The 17,372-nt window shown below is 44.6% G+C and overlaps 1 protein-coding gene across 5 annotated transcripts in view; it reads right to left on the reverse strand.

Annotated features, from left to right (window-relative positions):
* DAB2 (DAB adaptor protein 2) overlaps positions 1-9,027 on the reverse strand; it is a 42,786-nt gene extending 33,759 nt beyond the window's left edge. For 2 of the 5 annotated variants that reach the window (XM_077816787.1, XM_077816785.1), the window contains exon 1: positions 8,870-9,027. The gene's annotated coding sequence lies outside the window, so the exon portion shown is untranslated. Of the gene's footprint in view, positions 1-3,298; positions 3,420-8,869 lie in introns of all 5 variants that reach the window. The other 3 variants (XM_077816786.1, XM_077816788.1, XM_077816789.1) reach the window with 3 other exon arrangements.
* Positions 9,028-17,372: the final 8,345 nt, after the last annotated feature.

Below are 17,372 nucleotides of genomic sequence, written 5' to 3' on the forward strand. Positions count from 1 at the left end.
GGTATGCAATTTATTACCAGTCATTCTTTCCATACCAGGTATAAATGCTTGGCTTCCCTCCCCACCAGCCACTAAGAGTCCTTCCTCTTTCCAAGAGACGAAGTTTTGTTTTTTTTTTTAAAAAAAAGGAGCCATACTCCAAGTTAATGTTGATGGCAAGCTCATCCCAGCATTGCTATGATCCGTTTTAGTCTAGCTACCGTCAGACATTTGGTGACCTTTCACTAATGTCAGCTTTTGCCTTGAGGTCTAAGCAGCAATCACAACACGGCTGGTCAAAGCTATTGCTTAGCTAGTTTACAAGAGTCAAGTTCACAACACTAAAGATAAGTACTATTGGTGCAAATGACTTTCTAGAAACAGTTTTGTCTCAGTCATTTAAATGAGCTACTTTAGTCAGTTGGGGTCAGGGTTTATGCCTTTCACCAAGGTGTATCCTTATGACAAGGGTCACAGGCCTGCTTCTGTAGACTATTCTCTTTGTCAACAGCGATAGTTCCCATGGTTTATTTATGAGGTAATGGTGTTTCAGAAGGTACTGGGTAGTCCCCTCCCCTGCCACTGCACTGGACTCCAGTACTGCCAACCCCTGAAGCAATGTTTAATTGCTATGAAAGGTAGTGATGGGGAGCCTGTTCCTTGGCTACTGCCTTTAAGTCTTATATTACTGAAGTTTTTGGCTGCTAAACTTCAAAAAAGGATTGTGAAGCCAGTGACTAAATCATGGTGGCCACAGGGATTGCTTTGTGACAGCTCCATGTACTCCAAGGTCTTAGTACAGGCAACAAGGAGTCATTCCAGTGATCCACCATCCAAATGCTTTTCCCATATCAGCTTAGTTTACTAGCTGTTGCTCCATCAGCTGATCAGGACAGTCTGTTCTCATGATATCATCCCACCAGTTTTTGGTCTTTACTTAGCATTTGATTTTTTTAAGAATCCAGGAAGTACAAGAACATGGCTTAGTCAGCATTTACATAATTTTTCAGGTTGTTTTTAACTAAAGCCAGGCATCTGTTGCCTACTCATCTAACAGTTCTCAAAATGAACTGGCTATTCAGCAGTTTAAAGGATTTTAACATATTACAAATCTGTTCTCAAACCTGTGACATTCTAAGGAATTTGTACATATTTAGGAGAGCTGGTTGGAAGAGATTCAATAGCCAGCTTTCTGTGGGAACGGTTTTGGCCAGATTCCAATATTGGTTTATAACTCCATGAATATAAGTACACCCAAATCTTTGGGCTAGTTCCCAACAGAGCTGGTCACCAAGCTCTAGGAAATACAGCATCTATAAATTGGAACATCATTCTGCTTATCGGCAGTTTACTTAGTTCTTAGCAGCACCCAGGATTTTACTGTAAGAGTCTATACCAATGCATTATTCATATTTGAATTGGTTGCAATCTGAACCACCCCTTATCCTATCTGAAGCTAGTTGGGTAAAGGGCAAAATGGCCTTGTGGCTATTGCAGTTCTGGGTCATTTAAATATAGGTGACAAAAGTAGATATTTTCAGTTTGTACTAAGAAGCTTTAGACAAGTTTGTTGATCACTGCAAGGCAAGAGTTTGTCAAGATCAAGAAGTTGGAAGATATAGGACAGAAGAGATCCATACTGAGGAGAAACTCTAAGCAACTTTTAAGATGTAGCTTCAATGGTCCTAAAAAGTCTCATAAGACTATAGTTTCTGAAGTGTAGAGATACATTTGTTGCTTTAAGCCTTGACTTTCAGTTCTTCCAGTTCTATTTCACCATTTGTTGTGGATCCTCACTACTTTAGTGTTGCTTAATTAAGTCAATTTGACTCAGACTAAGTGCATTATAACTCATGTAAACAAAGAATTTTAGCAAGGGAATAGCTCAGTGCCATTTCATCTCCACCTGGAATTGTAGCTCAAGAGGCATACTCTATAGCTAAAACATCTTCTCACCACTCGGAGTAAATTCTCTTTAAGAACTCTGCTATCTCCCACTTTCCCAGTAAAGTTGGGACTTTTCCCCTACATTGAAGCAGTTAGCGTTATTTCAGTTGCATGTTGTAAGATCTGCCACTATTGGGACATCCCTCTTTGTCGTTTGAACATGTGACTATTTCATTAGACCAGAGGTAGGACTATTGCCTATCTTCTGCACAGCCTGCCATGGTATACAATGCAGATGATCCAACTATCTACCACAAAGTTGGAAGAAAATAGGATTTACTCCATCACCCTTGTGGTGTTTAAGAGTAGTGTGATCTAAGTTACTAGTTAAGATCTATTGGGCTAGGATTTGATTGAGAATTTGCATTATGCTCAGGATCTGAGCATGGAATGGATGATTCAGCAAGTGCTTAGAATTATCCTACAGAAGTGTTTCTATAGAGATGGAAAAAAGTACTTCATGAAAGCTAAGAATGGTCAATCTGGAAAAGCAAATTTAAAATCTAATCTACTTCAATACAGATATGTTAACTATCCACTATGGGTATGTCTACACAGGAATAAAATACCCACAGCTGGCCCAGGTCAACTGACTCAGGCTTCAACTCTGGGATGGGGGCAAGGAGGGAAGGGGAGAAGCCATGTACATTCAGGCTCAGGCTGCAGCCCAAGCTCTGGAACCCTCCACACTTTCAGGGTCCCAGAGCTTGGGCTGCTGCCCAAGTGTCTACATAGCAATTTCCCCCCCTTGCTTCCAGCTCCAGAGTCCAAGTCAGCTGACCTAGGCCAGCCACAACCATGCCATGTACCCTTGGCCAGTACAGACAAGAGTGAAGCAAACATGTGTCTCATGTGCTTCATGTGTCTCACATGCTTGTTAATCCACTGGAAGATGCTCAGATATTAGCAGTGAGCACAGCAGGAGAGTCTAGTCTCTCTAGACTAGTGTCCGAGGGAGATTTGGTAACTGCCAGTTTGAAAATATGAAATGCTCTGTCAGATACACGGATGAGTCTCTAGGGGCCTGGGGAGTTGCATAGCACGGATAGTCCGAGTGGGAATTTGTGCTGCCGCTGCTGCCATTGCCAAAGCTGAGTAACTGGAACCATTTGCTTATACCTCCCTCTGTAACTAGAGTTAAGACTAGTGTCTTATCTCTGCCTAAAAGATCTACAGGGGAGGTTCTCATCTGAACTATTCTCTGCCTCAGCATTTTTAGGTCTCTTTCAGTGGGCTTCCCTAGGTGGTCATTCAACATTTTACAACTGCATATGGATTCTGCCATTAGACATTACTGGCAGACTGCAATATCTTCCTGGATGCAAGATAGAAGGAATTCATGTTCTAGAAAATTACGATAAGGAAGACTTACAGTATGACAAAGCCTGGGTGTAGCAGTCAAGAACTCCAAGTTCTAATCCTGACTGACATAGGCTTCCTTTGTACCTTTTTGCAAGTCAGTCATCTCTAGGACCATCTTGTCCCACATCACCCTTTGAAAAAAAAACAATTTTAGCTACCTCACAAGCAATGTTCCCTCTAATTTTTGACAGGCCCATGTGTGCAAAAGATTTCTTCTGTGCAAATTGTTGTGTGTGCAGTGTTTCACCATATACACAGGGTTTAGGATCTGTGCGTGCATGCACAGCTTAGAGGGAACAATGCTCAGAAGTGCCTGGAGATGGGGCTCACCTTCTACCTGGGAGGAAGAGATTAGGCACCAACTTTGAACCCTGCTCTGAAGCTCCATCTTGCAAGTCAACCTCCATCTAACAAGTGTTTGCAGTTTGATGCCCTTATCTTCTGCTGCTGAAAACAAAGACTGCCTCCTCCAGTTTTTGCCTTTCAAGATAGGAATAGTACAAAAGGCCAAAGAACCTCCTTTCTCTATTGGAGTTGTAAGGGTTGATCACAAGGAATGATTACAGCACTATCAGATCTGATATTTATAGTGAATTACTTGTCTCATATTGTAATCCCTTCAGTGCTCTTATTTATCTTGTCCTATATAGGTAGACAAGTCTTATTCTTGATATCATGTGACAAAATTTCACAGTAATTTCAGATGTTAGGATTCTATGAAGCAGAATGTTTGCAGTTACATGGCACTTTAGTCCTCATGTATCAAGGTAAAAATTGCCAGCTAGTATCTTGTACAGGTCTCTTGCAGGACAGGGAACAAGTGTCCAGTCAGTGTCTTTTTAAAGCCTCCTGAATTGTGTACAGTCACTGAACCTTGCTATTTTAATAAGAGAATCCCCATCCTATGAATCACTGTCTGATCCTATAAGGATCTAATAGGAACTAGTAGAGAGGGAGGAAATTCAGTCAAGGCTAATGTGCTGTCCTTAACTGGTCCCGTTGAACTGAAAGTGTTATGATTAAGAGGATGTGTATTATCAGTGTTTGTTACTTTGGAGACAGTTAGAGGGAGTGAAGGCCTGTTGTCAGGAGTTTTATCAAGTCTTTAACCCAAGAGCATTTTGTAGTGTTCAGGGATGCTGGTGGTTCTTCACTTATATTGGGTCACACACATAGTGTCAGCAATGTGTCATTCTGAGGGGTTCTCTACACCCAGGGCAAACCTGGGTCAGTGGGATTAAAGTATTGGAAGGAAGAGGCTAAGTTAAGTGTTGAACAAAGCTAAGGACTTGCCTACACAAGAAAGTAGAGCCAGTTTAGTTACACCGATGCAGTACAATAGACCTTGCCTATACACAAGCTGTATTAGCAATATTAGACATCTACATTTCAAGATGTCTGCATTCAGTTTGTTTTGAGTCCCAAGACCATGATGTTCTGGCAGTCAACTCATTTATTACCAGGCATTCCCTAGCCACCACCCTCCCACTTCACCTCCAGCTAGCGTTCCCTCTTCTCTGTAGAGGCACCTTCCTGCCCCTAAGGGCATTTTAGTGGTTTACATCAGCATTTGTACTCAAAAAGCAGAGGTGTGACAAGATGGCTTCTGCAGTAACCTGGCTAGCCTCAGCATTCACTCCTGAAAGAGACTTTAGTTCAAGGATGTCAAGTTGATTGGTATGTCAGTTAGCCATGATTCCTTTCTATTACACCTGTTCCAAAAAGAGTCTAGGATTGCTAGCTCTGTTCATGTGTTATTCCCAGTGGGAGTAAGCTAAACAATGTCCAACCTCTGATCTTAAAATTCTTCTTACTAGAAAGCCACAGTTTCTTCCATTGAAGTTTTCAGGATCCCTTATCTGAAGGATACTTAGGACATTAATTTAACTATGCACTGAAGGCTGTGGTTAATTAAATTGGGCAGAAGATCTGAATCTTACTGATAGGCACTAGTAAGGACAAAATATTGCCCTTATCCCTCCCCTAGCCTGAGGGAGCTTACTTCCACTGACTGAGAACAGATCCCTAAAGTATTCTGGTGGCCAATAAGTGAGTGTTGCTTTGAGTGCTCTCAAAGGACAATAATGTCATCCAAACTGCTGGCCCTGCTGAATGCAGTCCACATGCATCCCAGAGTGCTGGGTCAGCGCAAAAGACCACCCAAGTGTCACAGAAGCACGTAGCTCATCAAAAAAGGATAGGAAGCCTGTGGGCCTGGCAACAGTACTTGAAGATTACAGCATGGTTTCAGGCTACCCCATTTCATCTCTGGACATCCACATCTTCTCATTCCATCTCTCAGCAGCCTGCCCAGCTGGGAGACCACAATCCCCCTCCTTGAAACCAAGTATTATTGACTTAGGTTCCCACAGAGCCCAGGGACAGATGTCTTTTCTGCCTGCTTCATTTAATGTGTCCCACATCCGGTTGTCTTATTCCTGTATTCAGAATATTTCCATCTGTAAAATGGATTAGTACTCTTCCTTCACAGAGGTAAGCATTCATAAGGCGGTGCTCAGCAACCATCAACTACAGGCATATGGACAGCTCTCTCCTCGAAGCAGATCTTGACTGACAAAGCTCTGGCTCCTCCCTCCCCCCACCTTAGAGTTCTAAATACTGAAGACAGCTGCAAGGACATAGATAAGAAATACTTGCCATGTTCCTGCTGCGTCTCCAGGCCATCCAATGGATATTGGACCTGCCTTTCCCCCCCTCAAGGAAACTTCCTATGAAGCGTTAGGGAGACATTGCCACTGTAAAAGTGAGGATTTTATAGCAGTCACAACTGATTAAGTTCTCTGGGGTTAGGACCACATCTTCCGGTTCATAGCATGCCAAACAGACAACTGGTGCTTAGTTTGTTTCAATTGACATTGGGAAAAAAACAAAACACAATGAGGAGACTGATAGTAAGTCATGCTGTAGCAAAGTCTAATACCAGTTACCAGAAAGGATGAGTGAAGATGGTAAAAGGTATTAAGAGTCACCTGAAATGTTGGAGTTGAGTGGATCTAAATGCCAAGAAGTCTTAAATTTGGTCTATTCTTCAGGAGTAAGGGTCAAGGAGTAAATGGGGCCTAGAGTGAAGGTCCTAGTGACTTGGGAATGCTCTCCTATTTACACCAGTCTTTTCCTCAGTCTTACTCATCTTTTGCTAATTAATGCTTTATTCCTGTGGCTCACCTATCTTAATTTGCATCTTTTATACCTTTTGGGGGTTCTCTGTTCACAGCAAAGGTTGGTTCCATTTCAAAGTTAGGAATGGAATTCATGCTTTAAATCCAAACCCAAGACATTTGGCAATTTCAGAAGTTTTCCCAAAGGACAAGATCCATTTTGGTTTGGCAGAGCAGGAAGGGCCTATATACACCATGATTCCCAAGATAGAGTACTCTTGGAACGGATTTTGCACATGGGAAGGATAGGGAAGAATGATCTTCTATTGCTCTAGGGACCCTATTTTGAAGCCTATTTTTGAGGCATCTTCTAGTATATTCCTTTTTCAGATGGTTATGGATTTGCTCCAGAACTGAGTCTGGAATCAAATCTTTAGTTTCTGTGAATGAATTAACCATTTTCCCCATCCCAATTTCTATTACTAATTCTTACATTTGAGTTAGATATTGAGGGGGGGATGAACATCTCAGAACATGCATTTGTTAGGGTTAGTAAAAGCACAAGTGCCACTTCCCATCAGAAGGATAATTTAAAGGCACCAGTGCCTAATCTAAGAGTTTTCATAACCAATGAAGGGAAATGTTCCCTTCTACGGTGTCCCTGCCCATCCCCCGAAGGGGGATTTCAGCCACGTGCATCTCTGCTGACGAGATGAAGATACCTTGCTAGATTCAGCTTAGACTTTTGGTATTTGTACAATTTTCTTGGTCTAGTTACTCAGGCTTCTATAGTGTCCCAATTTCAGGTATTTTATCCTGTATTAAAACCACTTTTCCTTACCTAGTTAACTGTGGAAGCCACAGCAACACTGAAGGGGAAATATTTGTGGCTTTTTAAAGGGGATGAGGCCGGTCTCTGCAAGGGACACGCTGCTGTTAGATGAGGATTTGCTCTTGCTAGGCCACCCAGGTATACAGTCATCCTGTCTCATTGGAGGGGACTTTATCATCATTTCCTAGCTTGTTTAGCTAATTAAATGTGCTGCTCTTTGTTTTTAAAGCAGTGGAGAGAATGGTTACACCAAGCTGCTAAATAAATTCTACTGTAGGCAAACAATAGATTTAGGACACCAACCAACTACTGCTCAGAACAAGGACATTGCCTTGAACAGTCTGATAGGCCCCCCAAAGAGTGTCATCATGATATCCTAAGCAGTGAGGGCATACATTTGTCCTGTAACCCATTTCTGTTTATTTCATCCTTAAGAGGAGCTCCCTTTCACTAGGCAGGGGCTTTTTTTTTTTGGCTACAAGATTTGTCACATTCGCCTGTAAGAGTTCACCCATCACTACTGAGATGTCACCTGCTTGCCCCAAGTGCAGACATTAGAAAGCCAAACAAACAAGATGCTCAGGCCAAAATGCTTAGTTATGTTCTCACCCTTTTCTCTCCCCCACCCCCATTGGCAGTGAGTGACTGGATTCTTTCATCCACACTATTTCTAGAACAGCAGGTTTTTACTAGCTATATTACTACATATATAAAAATAAAGCTTGTCTTAATCCCCTCCTAGCTGCAGAAAGTGCTTGTTTATTTTGCTTGGTGTTCTTGGGCTTCTTTAGGAGATGGGCCCTTTTAGACTCCTGAAAGCAGGATGCAGACATTTCCACCCAATTTTAGCTGGAGCCTTATTTTGGGAGTAAGGCCATGCTACAGCCTAGCATTAATATCCCCCCATATCGATTTAAAAACCGTACTAGTCCTAGGCTACGAAAGCCATCACAGTCACAGCTGGCTCCAGAGATTTAACCCAGTCTCTCGCGTCCCCTCCCCCAGCACGGTTACTATTGTACGTTTCAGCGCTTTAAAGGCGTTAGTTAGCCCCAGTGGGGTCTCGGTCTTTGGCAGAGCCTTTACTTAAGGGCGTTGCCACAATAAAGCCCAAGTTCGCGATCAGTCAGCCCCCAGGAAGAGTTTTTCCTAGTGATAGGAATCAGAGACTTCGTGAGGGAGAAGCCAAGACCAGCTGGTGGGCGATTAGTCGGCTCCCGTTCCGAGGGGTCGCCTTCTCTTGGCTGCCTGGAGCCCGTTTTACAGGCTCGCCCCAGGGACGCTGCGGGTTGGGCTCGGAGTCCCCGGCAGGCAGTAAGAGCCCAGCAGGGGGAGGCTCAGACCCCGGGCAGCAGCGCCCCGGGCACTCCGAGGGCGGTTCGCTCTAGCCAAGCCTGCGGCGTCCGGCTCAGAGGCAGGGGGCAGCAACCCCAGCGAGCGAGTCAATGTCACACTCGGGAACAGGCTGGGGGCTGCTGCCTTAAGACCGGATTCTTAGCGCCCCCTCCACCCCTGTACTAGGGGCAGTCTGGCCTGGAGCCCCCAGGAGCCTTTGCAAGGAGCCCCCGATCGATCCCCCCCCAAAAAAAAAAGGTAGGAGGAGGAACCACCCTCCTGAAGAGCTACTTACAGCCTAGCTCCGTGCTATTCGGTGCATACTCCTCGGGCTACAGCTGGTAGAGTAGCTGACACCGTGGGCCCGGTTAAATATTCAGTTGTATTCCAGCCTTTAGTGTAGTTAGCCACTCACAGCCAGAGATATGGTTTTAATCAGATGCTGGCAGCTGAGGACTACCCAGGAATGTGCTGTGATGATTTTGCTGCTTGGGCTTGGCTACTCCCCCTCAACGTGTCGGTGCTTCCAAACTTAACCCTTTGCAAACCAGGACTGAAGGGAACCAGGGCTGTTAGGCTGTTATGCAATAATGAGTACTACAGCAGAGAGGAGAAAATGACATTAAAGGGGTTGATTTAAACCCACAGCAGGAAATTGGGAGGTTTTTAAATTAGTTGTGTGCGTTTTTAAGGCTCAGAGGGCATTCACAAATAAGGGGTGGAAGGTCTGTAGCTCACAAATTCTGCAGGTATTATCATTCATAAAGAGAAACCCGAAATGCATTTTTAGAAAGCACCTCCAAACTCCCTCTGTGTAGAGGGGATCCAAAGCTTGGTCTCAATGTGTATATGTTTATATTTATTTGTGGAGATGGTGTTTAAAAATCCATACCCAGATGCAGATATGAATTTGAGTACTTTATAACTGGCTGAACCAAAATCCTGGATCAAGGCATCTTCAAACTTCGGGTCGTAGGCAGGTTGTATCCAGATCTGACTTTGGCAGCTTACACCAATCTTTACTCAAAGCACTTATATTGTTTTTGTTCCCCAGTATTGGATCCTGTCATCTCTCCCTTCCCCCCACCCAGTTACAATATATATTAGGAAATGTGGAGTGGGGAAAGGTGTGTTTTATGCGAAAGTCATGCAATGCCCTTTATTTCATCACTGGACACTTGGGGAGGGGGGTGGTTAAATATATCATGTGCTGTATATTTTATGGTCTCCATCTAACCCTGCATACAAAACCACCAGACTGCTGAGAAGAGGCCAAAGCCTGGAATAACAAGGGTGCTGGATATCTGGTGATGACACAGGTGCATTAACACAGCTGTGCCTGGACTATGCTTGATTCTCAGTGGTGCTCTCAGTCCCTCACTTCAGAAGCAGAAAATTCTCTCATTAGGGAGAAAAAAACATTTTATACCCCAGCCTTGCAGACACTTAAGGAAGTGCATGCTACTTATGTGTGTAAAGTTACTTGCTACAAATAACAATATTCTTGTTACACATGTCTGTATAAATGTTTGCAGGATTGGGACCTCGGTTATGTTTTACACTGTTACATCTGAGATTAATAATATTTTATTTGTTCAGCACCTGCCACTAAGGGGCTCTAATCATAATCAGGATCAGGGTTTCTGGGTGCTACTGCAATATGCATTTTAAATAATAACTGTCTCAAAGTACTCTAGAAGACTTAGGTAACTGGTCCTCTTAATATAGGCACTTGTGAGTTAGGTTTTGTCCCTAGTAAATAGGGAGATGCTAAGAAGTGACTTGCATAAAATAACCCACCACACACAGAATTAGAACTCTTAGAATCATAGAATATCAGGGTTGAAAGAGACCTCAGGAGGTCATCTAGTCCAACCCCCTGCTCAAAGCAGGACCAGTCCCCAACTAAATCATCCCAGCCAGGACTTTGTCAAGCCAAGACTTAAAAACCTCTAAGGATGGAGATTCCGCCACCTTCCTAGGTAACCCATTCCAGTGCTTCACCATCCTCCTAGTGAAATAGTTTTTCCTAATAGCCAACCTAGACCTCCCCCACTGCAACTTGAGACCATTACTCCTTGTTCTGTTATCTGCTACCACTGAGAACATCCTCTTTGGAACCCCCCTTCAGGTAATTGAAGTCTGCTATCAAATCCCCCCTCGCTCTTCTCTTCTGCAGACTAAATAACCCCAGTTCCCTCAGCCTCTCCTCATAAGTCATGTGCCCCAGCCCCCAGAAACTCATGCCCTTGCCCACCCACAACACAGTCCTCTCTCCAATGCAGTTTATTTGTAAATTTCATATGCACTATTTATTGTAGTACTGAAAGAGACCCCAGTACATATATGATGTTTTACCAAAGGCACTGCACACTAGGGTTTAGTGTAGAAATGCCACAAGGCATTTAGTTTTACACCAGCACTCAAAGTGTCACTAATAATCTAATGGTAAAACTGCTCTGCAGCTAAATGCTTTATGGCTAACTGGAAAAAACTGCAGCTGACTTCAGAGAATAAAATGTCTTTAAAAGTCTTAACCTAGTGTACTATCATTTTTTTTCATTCAGCTCAAAATCAAAGCCTTAATGTTTCATACTTTTGAATTAAAAGCTAGAATTCACAAATGGTACATTAAACATACCTAATGGGATTGTTTTTAAGTATAGGAGGACTCGGGCAGCAACCCCAACTGGAATATAGTTATTTTATCTGTATGCAATCTAGGATTTTGATAGCAGGCTTCATATTTTATAAAAAGAAGAAACAGTCTTATTTCAAGGTGGATTTGTACAAACATATGAATCAGACAAAGCCCGTTGCAGCTTTAAACCTGCCTATTAAAGTGTTCACAGGTGAGTGAGTGCTGGGTTTTGCAGGATGGTGATTTTTAAAATATTTATTGTGTCTGATATTACCACTGTTGGCATAGGTTCAGTGCCCTACCCAAGATGCTGGGTTTTTAAGTTAACCCTTTGTTGTGCAGAACAACATCAGTCTAGGTGCCTCACAGATGCAAGTCATTTTTCAGCAGGTCTAAAATTATCTTGCAGTTACAGCTGGAAAGCCTCACCACTGCTAGTTTTTCCATTGCTTTTCTGGATGTTAACTCTGTCTAAGCCACCGCCTGCTCTTCTTGTTGGGATTTCAATTTAGATGGGAGAGAGGGAAACAAGATTAAATAAAAACATTGAAAAGTAGATTCCTTTGCAAGACACCAATGTTAGCTTTGGACACATGAATGCCTTGAACATGGTGTCAGTAACAGTTTGCAAAAAATCTGCTTGCAGCGAGGCAAAGTGGTAGCTAATCCCGCAATGGCTTGCTCAAGAATGCATAGTTTATTATAAAAGTAATCTTTTAAGATTTTATTGGAATGTGCTTCCACAGCGGTGTTGCTGCCTTTGTGGGCTTTACTATGTGTGTCATCTCATCCATAATTAAACTTTTCACTCACAGATCTGGGACTTTTTTTTTGGAAAACCTCCCACTTTGAGTGCTGGAATTTCATTTGAACTTTAAATAGTGCCTTGGAATTTGCCATAAGGTAAACTGTCTGCTCCTGGATTCCTCACTTCTCCACTACAGATGTTATGGCCATGTAGTAAAAGGCTGAGCTCTACAGAATCAGCAAATTCCTTATATCTCCCCTAATGTCATGACCATTGAAGGGAATTAAATTATTAATCAGATGCTGTGGTTATCACCGTAGAATGTTCACTTTGGTGATCAATGGAATAGGAATCAGCAGATATCTGGCTTAAGAGATGCCTTTCAGTGGAAACTTCACCAATGCGAACTGAGAGAAGGCAGAGTATGTCAAAGGAAATAGAAAGGAAGAATTTGTACTTCAACCTTTGGACTGCTCGGTGTTGTTCCTCATGTGGCTTCGGCCTACTATTTTAAAAAAAATATATAAATTCAGTTAGTTAAAGATAAAATATCAATCCATTTTCTGAAACAATCAGCATCCTTCTTAAATTAAAATCACTTTGTATTTCTCTCAGGCCAGTTCAGTGCTGGTGGAAAGTTCTGTCTAGAAACCCCTGGGGAATGAAGTCTTCTGTCTTCAGAACAGATAGAGAAGCATCTTAACTTATACCAACACTAGCCCATCAGTGAATCTCACACTGGACCTGAAAATATTACATCTAGAACCATTCAATTCTGGGCCTGTTAGCCACTTAATGATAAAGGTGGTGGTAGCTATGCCAGTTCATTTAAAACTGGACTGGACCCACTTCCACCTTAAACCACCCACTAGTGGCCTGGGCTGGATTTGTGGTTCCCAAATTCAGGGCAAATTCTGCTCTCACTAACATGGATGGGTTTAAACCCAATTGATGCAAATTGGAGTGCGCTCATATGAGTGAGAGTAGAATTTGGCTCTCAGAGATGAAAGGCTTGTGGTGAAACCCAGTATCTGAGCCTTCCCTTGCCACCTGCAGTTTGTCCCAAATTTTAAGGTGCTTGTTTTATATATAATTTGCTTCCAGAACTCTCACCATAAAGGTGTAACTAGCTTTTAGGGTATGTCTACACTATGAAATTAGGTCGAATTTATAGAAGTTGATTTTTTAGAAATCGTTTTTATATAGTCGATTGTGTGTGTCCCCACACAAAATGCTCCAAGTGCACTAAGTGCATTAACTCAGCGGAGTGCTTCCACAGTACCGAGGCTAGCGTCGACTTCCAGAGTGTTGGACTGTGGATAGCTATCCCACAGTTCCCGCAGTCTCCGCTGCCCATTGGAATTCTGGGTTGAGATCCCAATGCCTAATGGGGCAAAACCACTGTCACTGGTGGTTCTGGGTACATGTCGTCAGGCACTCCCTCCCTCCATGAAAGCGATGGCAGACAATCGTTTTGTGCCTTTTTTCCTGGGTTACGTGTGCAACGCCATACCATGGCAAGCATGGAGCCCGCTCAGCTCACTGTCACCGTACGTCTCCTGGGTGCTGGCAGATGGGGTACTGCATTGCTACACAGCAGCAGCTCATTGCCTTGTGCAGCAGACGGTGCAAATAGGCCTGATAACCATCGTCATCATGTCCTAGGTGCTCTTGGGTGCGTTGGTGAGGTCGGTCAGGAGCGCCTGGGCAGACATGGGCGCAGGGACATAAGTAGGAGTGACTCAACCAGGTCATTCTCTTTAGTCCTGCCGGCAGTTGTATTGCACCGTTTTCTGGTGAGCAGCCAGGAGATGAGGATGGCTAGCAGTCCTACTGCACCGTCTGCTGCCAGCCTAAGATGTAAAAGACAGATGGAGTGGATCAAAACAAGAAATAGACCAGGTTTGTTTGTATTCATTTGCTCCCCACTCCCTCCCTCCTTTCCTCCCTCTGTGAAATCAACGGCTAACAATCGTTTCAGTGAGGTCTGTCAGGGGCACCTTGAAAAGTTTAATGGAGATTCAGTCCTGCCTGGAATACCAGGAGGAGGGATAGCTCAGTGGGTTGAACATTGGCCTGGTAAACCCAGGGTTTTGAGTTCAATCGTTGAGGGGGCCATTCTGTACAACAGTTGTTTTTGTTTCTCCTTGATGTAAAGCCACCCCCTTTGTTGATTTTAATTCCCTGTAAGCCAACCCTGTAAGCCATGTCCCTCTGTCAGAGCAACGGCAGACAATCGTTCCGCGGCTTTTTTCTGTGCAGACGCCACAGCGCGGCAAGCATGGAGCCCGCTCAGATCACTTTGGCAATTAGGAGCACATTAAACCCCACACGCATTATCCAGCAGTACATGCAACACCAGAACCTGGCAAAGCGAAACCGGGCGAGTAGGCGACGTCAGCGTGGTGACGAGAGTGATGAGGACATGGACACAGACTTCTCTCAAAGCATGGGCCCTGGCAATGCAGGCATCATGGTGCTAATGGGGCAGGTTCATGCCGTGGAACGCCGATTCTGGGCCCGGGAAACAAGCACAGACTGGTGGGACCGCATAGTGTTGCGGGTCTGGGACGATTCCCAGTGGCTGCAAAACTTTTGCATGCGTAAGGGCACTTTCATGGACTTGCTTTCCCCTGCCCTGAAGCTCCAGAATACCAAGATGAGAGCATCCCTCACAGTTCACAAGGGAGTGGCAATAGCCCTTTGGAAGCTTGCAATGCCAGACAGCTACCAGTCAGTTGGGAATCAATTTGGAGTGGGCAAATCTACTGTGAGGGCTGCTGTGATGCAAGTAGCCACAGCAATCAAAGATCTGCTGATATCAAGGGTAGTGACTCTGGGAAATGTGCAGGTCATAGTGGATGACTTTGCTGCAATGGGATTCCCTAACTGTGGTGGGGCGATAGATGGAACCCATATCCCTAGCTTGGCACCAGAGCACCAAGCCAGCGAGTACATAAACCGCAAGGGGTACTTTTCAATGGAGCTGCAAGCACTGGTGGATCACAAGGGACGTTTCACCAACATCAACATGGGATGGCCGGAAAAGGTACATGATGCTCGCATCTTCAGGAACTCTGGTCTGTTTCAAAAGCTGCAGGAAGGGACTTTCTTCCCAGACCAGAAAATAACCGTTGGGGCTGTTGAAATGCCTATACTTGGGGACCCAGCCTACCCCTTAATGCCATGGCTCATGAAGCCGTACACAGGCAGCCTGGACAGTAGTCTGGAGCTGTTCAACTACAGGTTGAGCAAGTGCAGAATGGTGGTAGAGTGTGCATTTGGATGTTTAAAAGTGCACTGGTGCAGTTTAATGACTCACGTAGACCTCAGCAAAACCAATATTCTCATTGTTATTACTGCTTGCTGTGCGCGCCACAATATCTGTGAGAGTAAGGGGGAGACATTTATGGTGGGATGGGAGGTTGAGGCAAATTGTCTGGCCGCTGGTTACGCGCAGCCAGACACCAGGGTGGTTAGAAGAGCACAGGAGGGCGCGCTGCGCATCAGAGAAGCTTTGAAAACCAGTTTCATGACTGGCCAGGCTACGGTGTGAAAGTTCTGTTTGTTTCTCCTTGATGAAACACCCCAACCCTTGGTTCACTCTACTTCCCTGTAAGCTAACCACCCTCCCCTCCCCACTTCAATCACCACTTGCAGAGGCAATAAAGTCATTGTTGTTTCACATTCATGCATTCTTTATTAATTCATCACACAAGTAGGGGAATAACTGCCAAGGTAGCCCGGGAGGGGTGGGAGAGGAGGGAAGGACAAGGCCACACTGCACTTTAAAACTTACTTATTGAATGCCAGCCTTCTGTTGCTTGGGCAATCCTCTGGCGTGGAGTGGCTGGGTGGCCGGAGGCCTCCTCCCCACGTTCTTGGGTGTCTGGGTGAGGAGGCTATGGATCTTGGGGAGAAGGGCGGTTGGTTACACAGGGGCTGTAGCGGCAGTCTGTGCTCCAGCTGACTTTCCTGCAGCTCAACCATATGCTGGAGCATATTAGTTTGATCTTCCAGCAGCCTCAGCATTGAATCCTGCCCCCTGTCATCATGCTGTCACCACCTATCATCTTTAGTCCTCTCTTCAGCCCACCACTTACTCTCTTCAGCCTGCCACCTCTCCTTGTGTTCGTGTTGTGCTTTCCTGCACTCTGACATTGTCTGCCTCCATGCATTCGTCTGTGCTCTGTCAGTGTGGGAGGACAGCATGAGATCAGAGAACATTTCATCGCGACTGCATTTTTTTTGCATTCTAATCTTCGCTAGCCTCTGGGAAGGAGAAGATGCTGTGATCCTTGAAACACATGCAGCCGGTGGAGAAAATAAAAGGGACAGTGGTATTTAAAAAGACACGTTTTATAGAACAATGGGTACACTCTTTCACGGTAAACTTTGCTGTTAACTTTACATACATAGCACATGTGCTTTCATTACAAGGTCACATTTTGCCTTCCCCCCACCGTGTGGCTAACCCCTCCCCCCACCGCATGGCTCACAGCGGGGAACATTTCCGTTCAGCCACAGGCAAACAGCCCAGCAGCAATGGGCACCTCTGAATGTCCCCTTAAGAAAAGCACCCTATTTCAACCAGGTGACCATGAATGATATCACTCTCCTGAGGATAACACAGAGAGATAAAGAATGGATGTTGTTTGAATGCCAGCAAATATACATTGCAATGCTTTGTTCTGCAGTGATTCCCAATTATGTGCTACTGGTCTGGCGTGGTAAAGTGTCCTACCATGGAGGACAGAATAAGGCTTTGGGAGTACATCCAGGAGAGCTTTATGGAGATGTCCCTGTAGGATTTCCGCTCCATCCCCAGACACATTAATAGACTTTTCCAGTAGCTGTACTGGCCGTGAATGTCAGGGCAAATTAATCATTAAACACACTTGCTTTTAAACCATGTATACTATTTAAAAAGGTACACTCACCAGAGGTCCCTTCTCTGCCTGGCAGGTCCGGGAGCCTTGGGTGGGTTCGGGAGATACTGGCTCCAGGTCCAGGATGAGAAACAGTCCTGGCTGTCGGGAAAACCAGTTTCTCCACTTGCTTGCTGTGAGCTATTTTCAACCTCCTCTTCATCATCTTCCTCGTCCCCAAAACCTGCTTCCATATTGCCTCCCACTCCATTGATGGAGTCAAAGCACAGGGTTGGGGTAGTGGTGGCTGAACCCCCTAAAATGGCATGCAGCTCATCATAGAAGTGGCATGTTTGGGGCTCTGACCCAGAGCGGCCATTCGCCTCTCTGGTTTTCTGGTAGGCTTGCCTCAGCTCCTTAAGTTTCATGCGGCACTGCTTCGGGTCCCTGTTAGGGCCTCTGTCCTTCATGTCCTGGGAGATTTTGACAAATGTTTTGGCATTTCGAAAACTGGAACGGAGTTTTGATAACACGGATTCCT

Source organism: Eretmochelys imbricata, chromosome 5, assembly GCF_965152235.1.
Source record: "Eretmochelys imbricata isolate rEreImb1 chromosome 5, rEreImb1.hap1, whole genome shotgun sequence".
In the NCBI taxonomy this organism is placed as follows: Eukaryota; Metazoa; Chordata; order Testudines; family Cheloniidae; genus Eretmochelys; species Eretmochelys imbricata.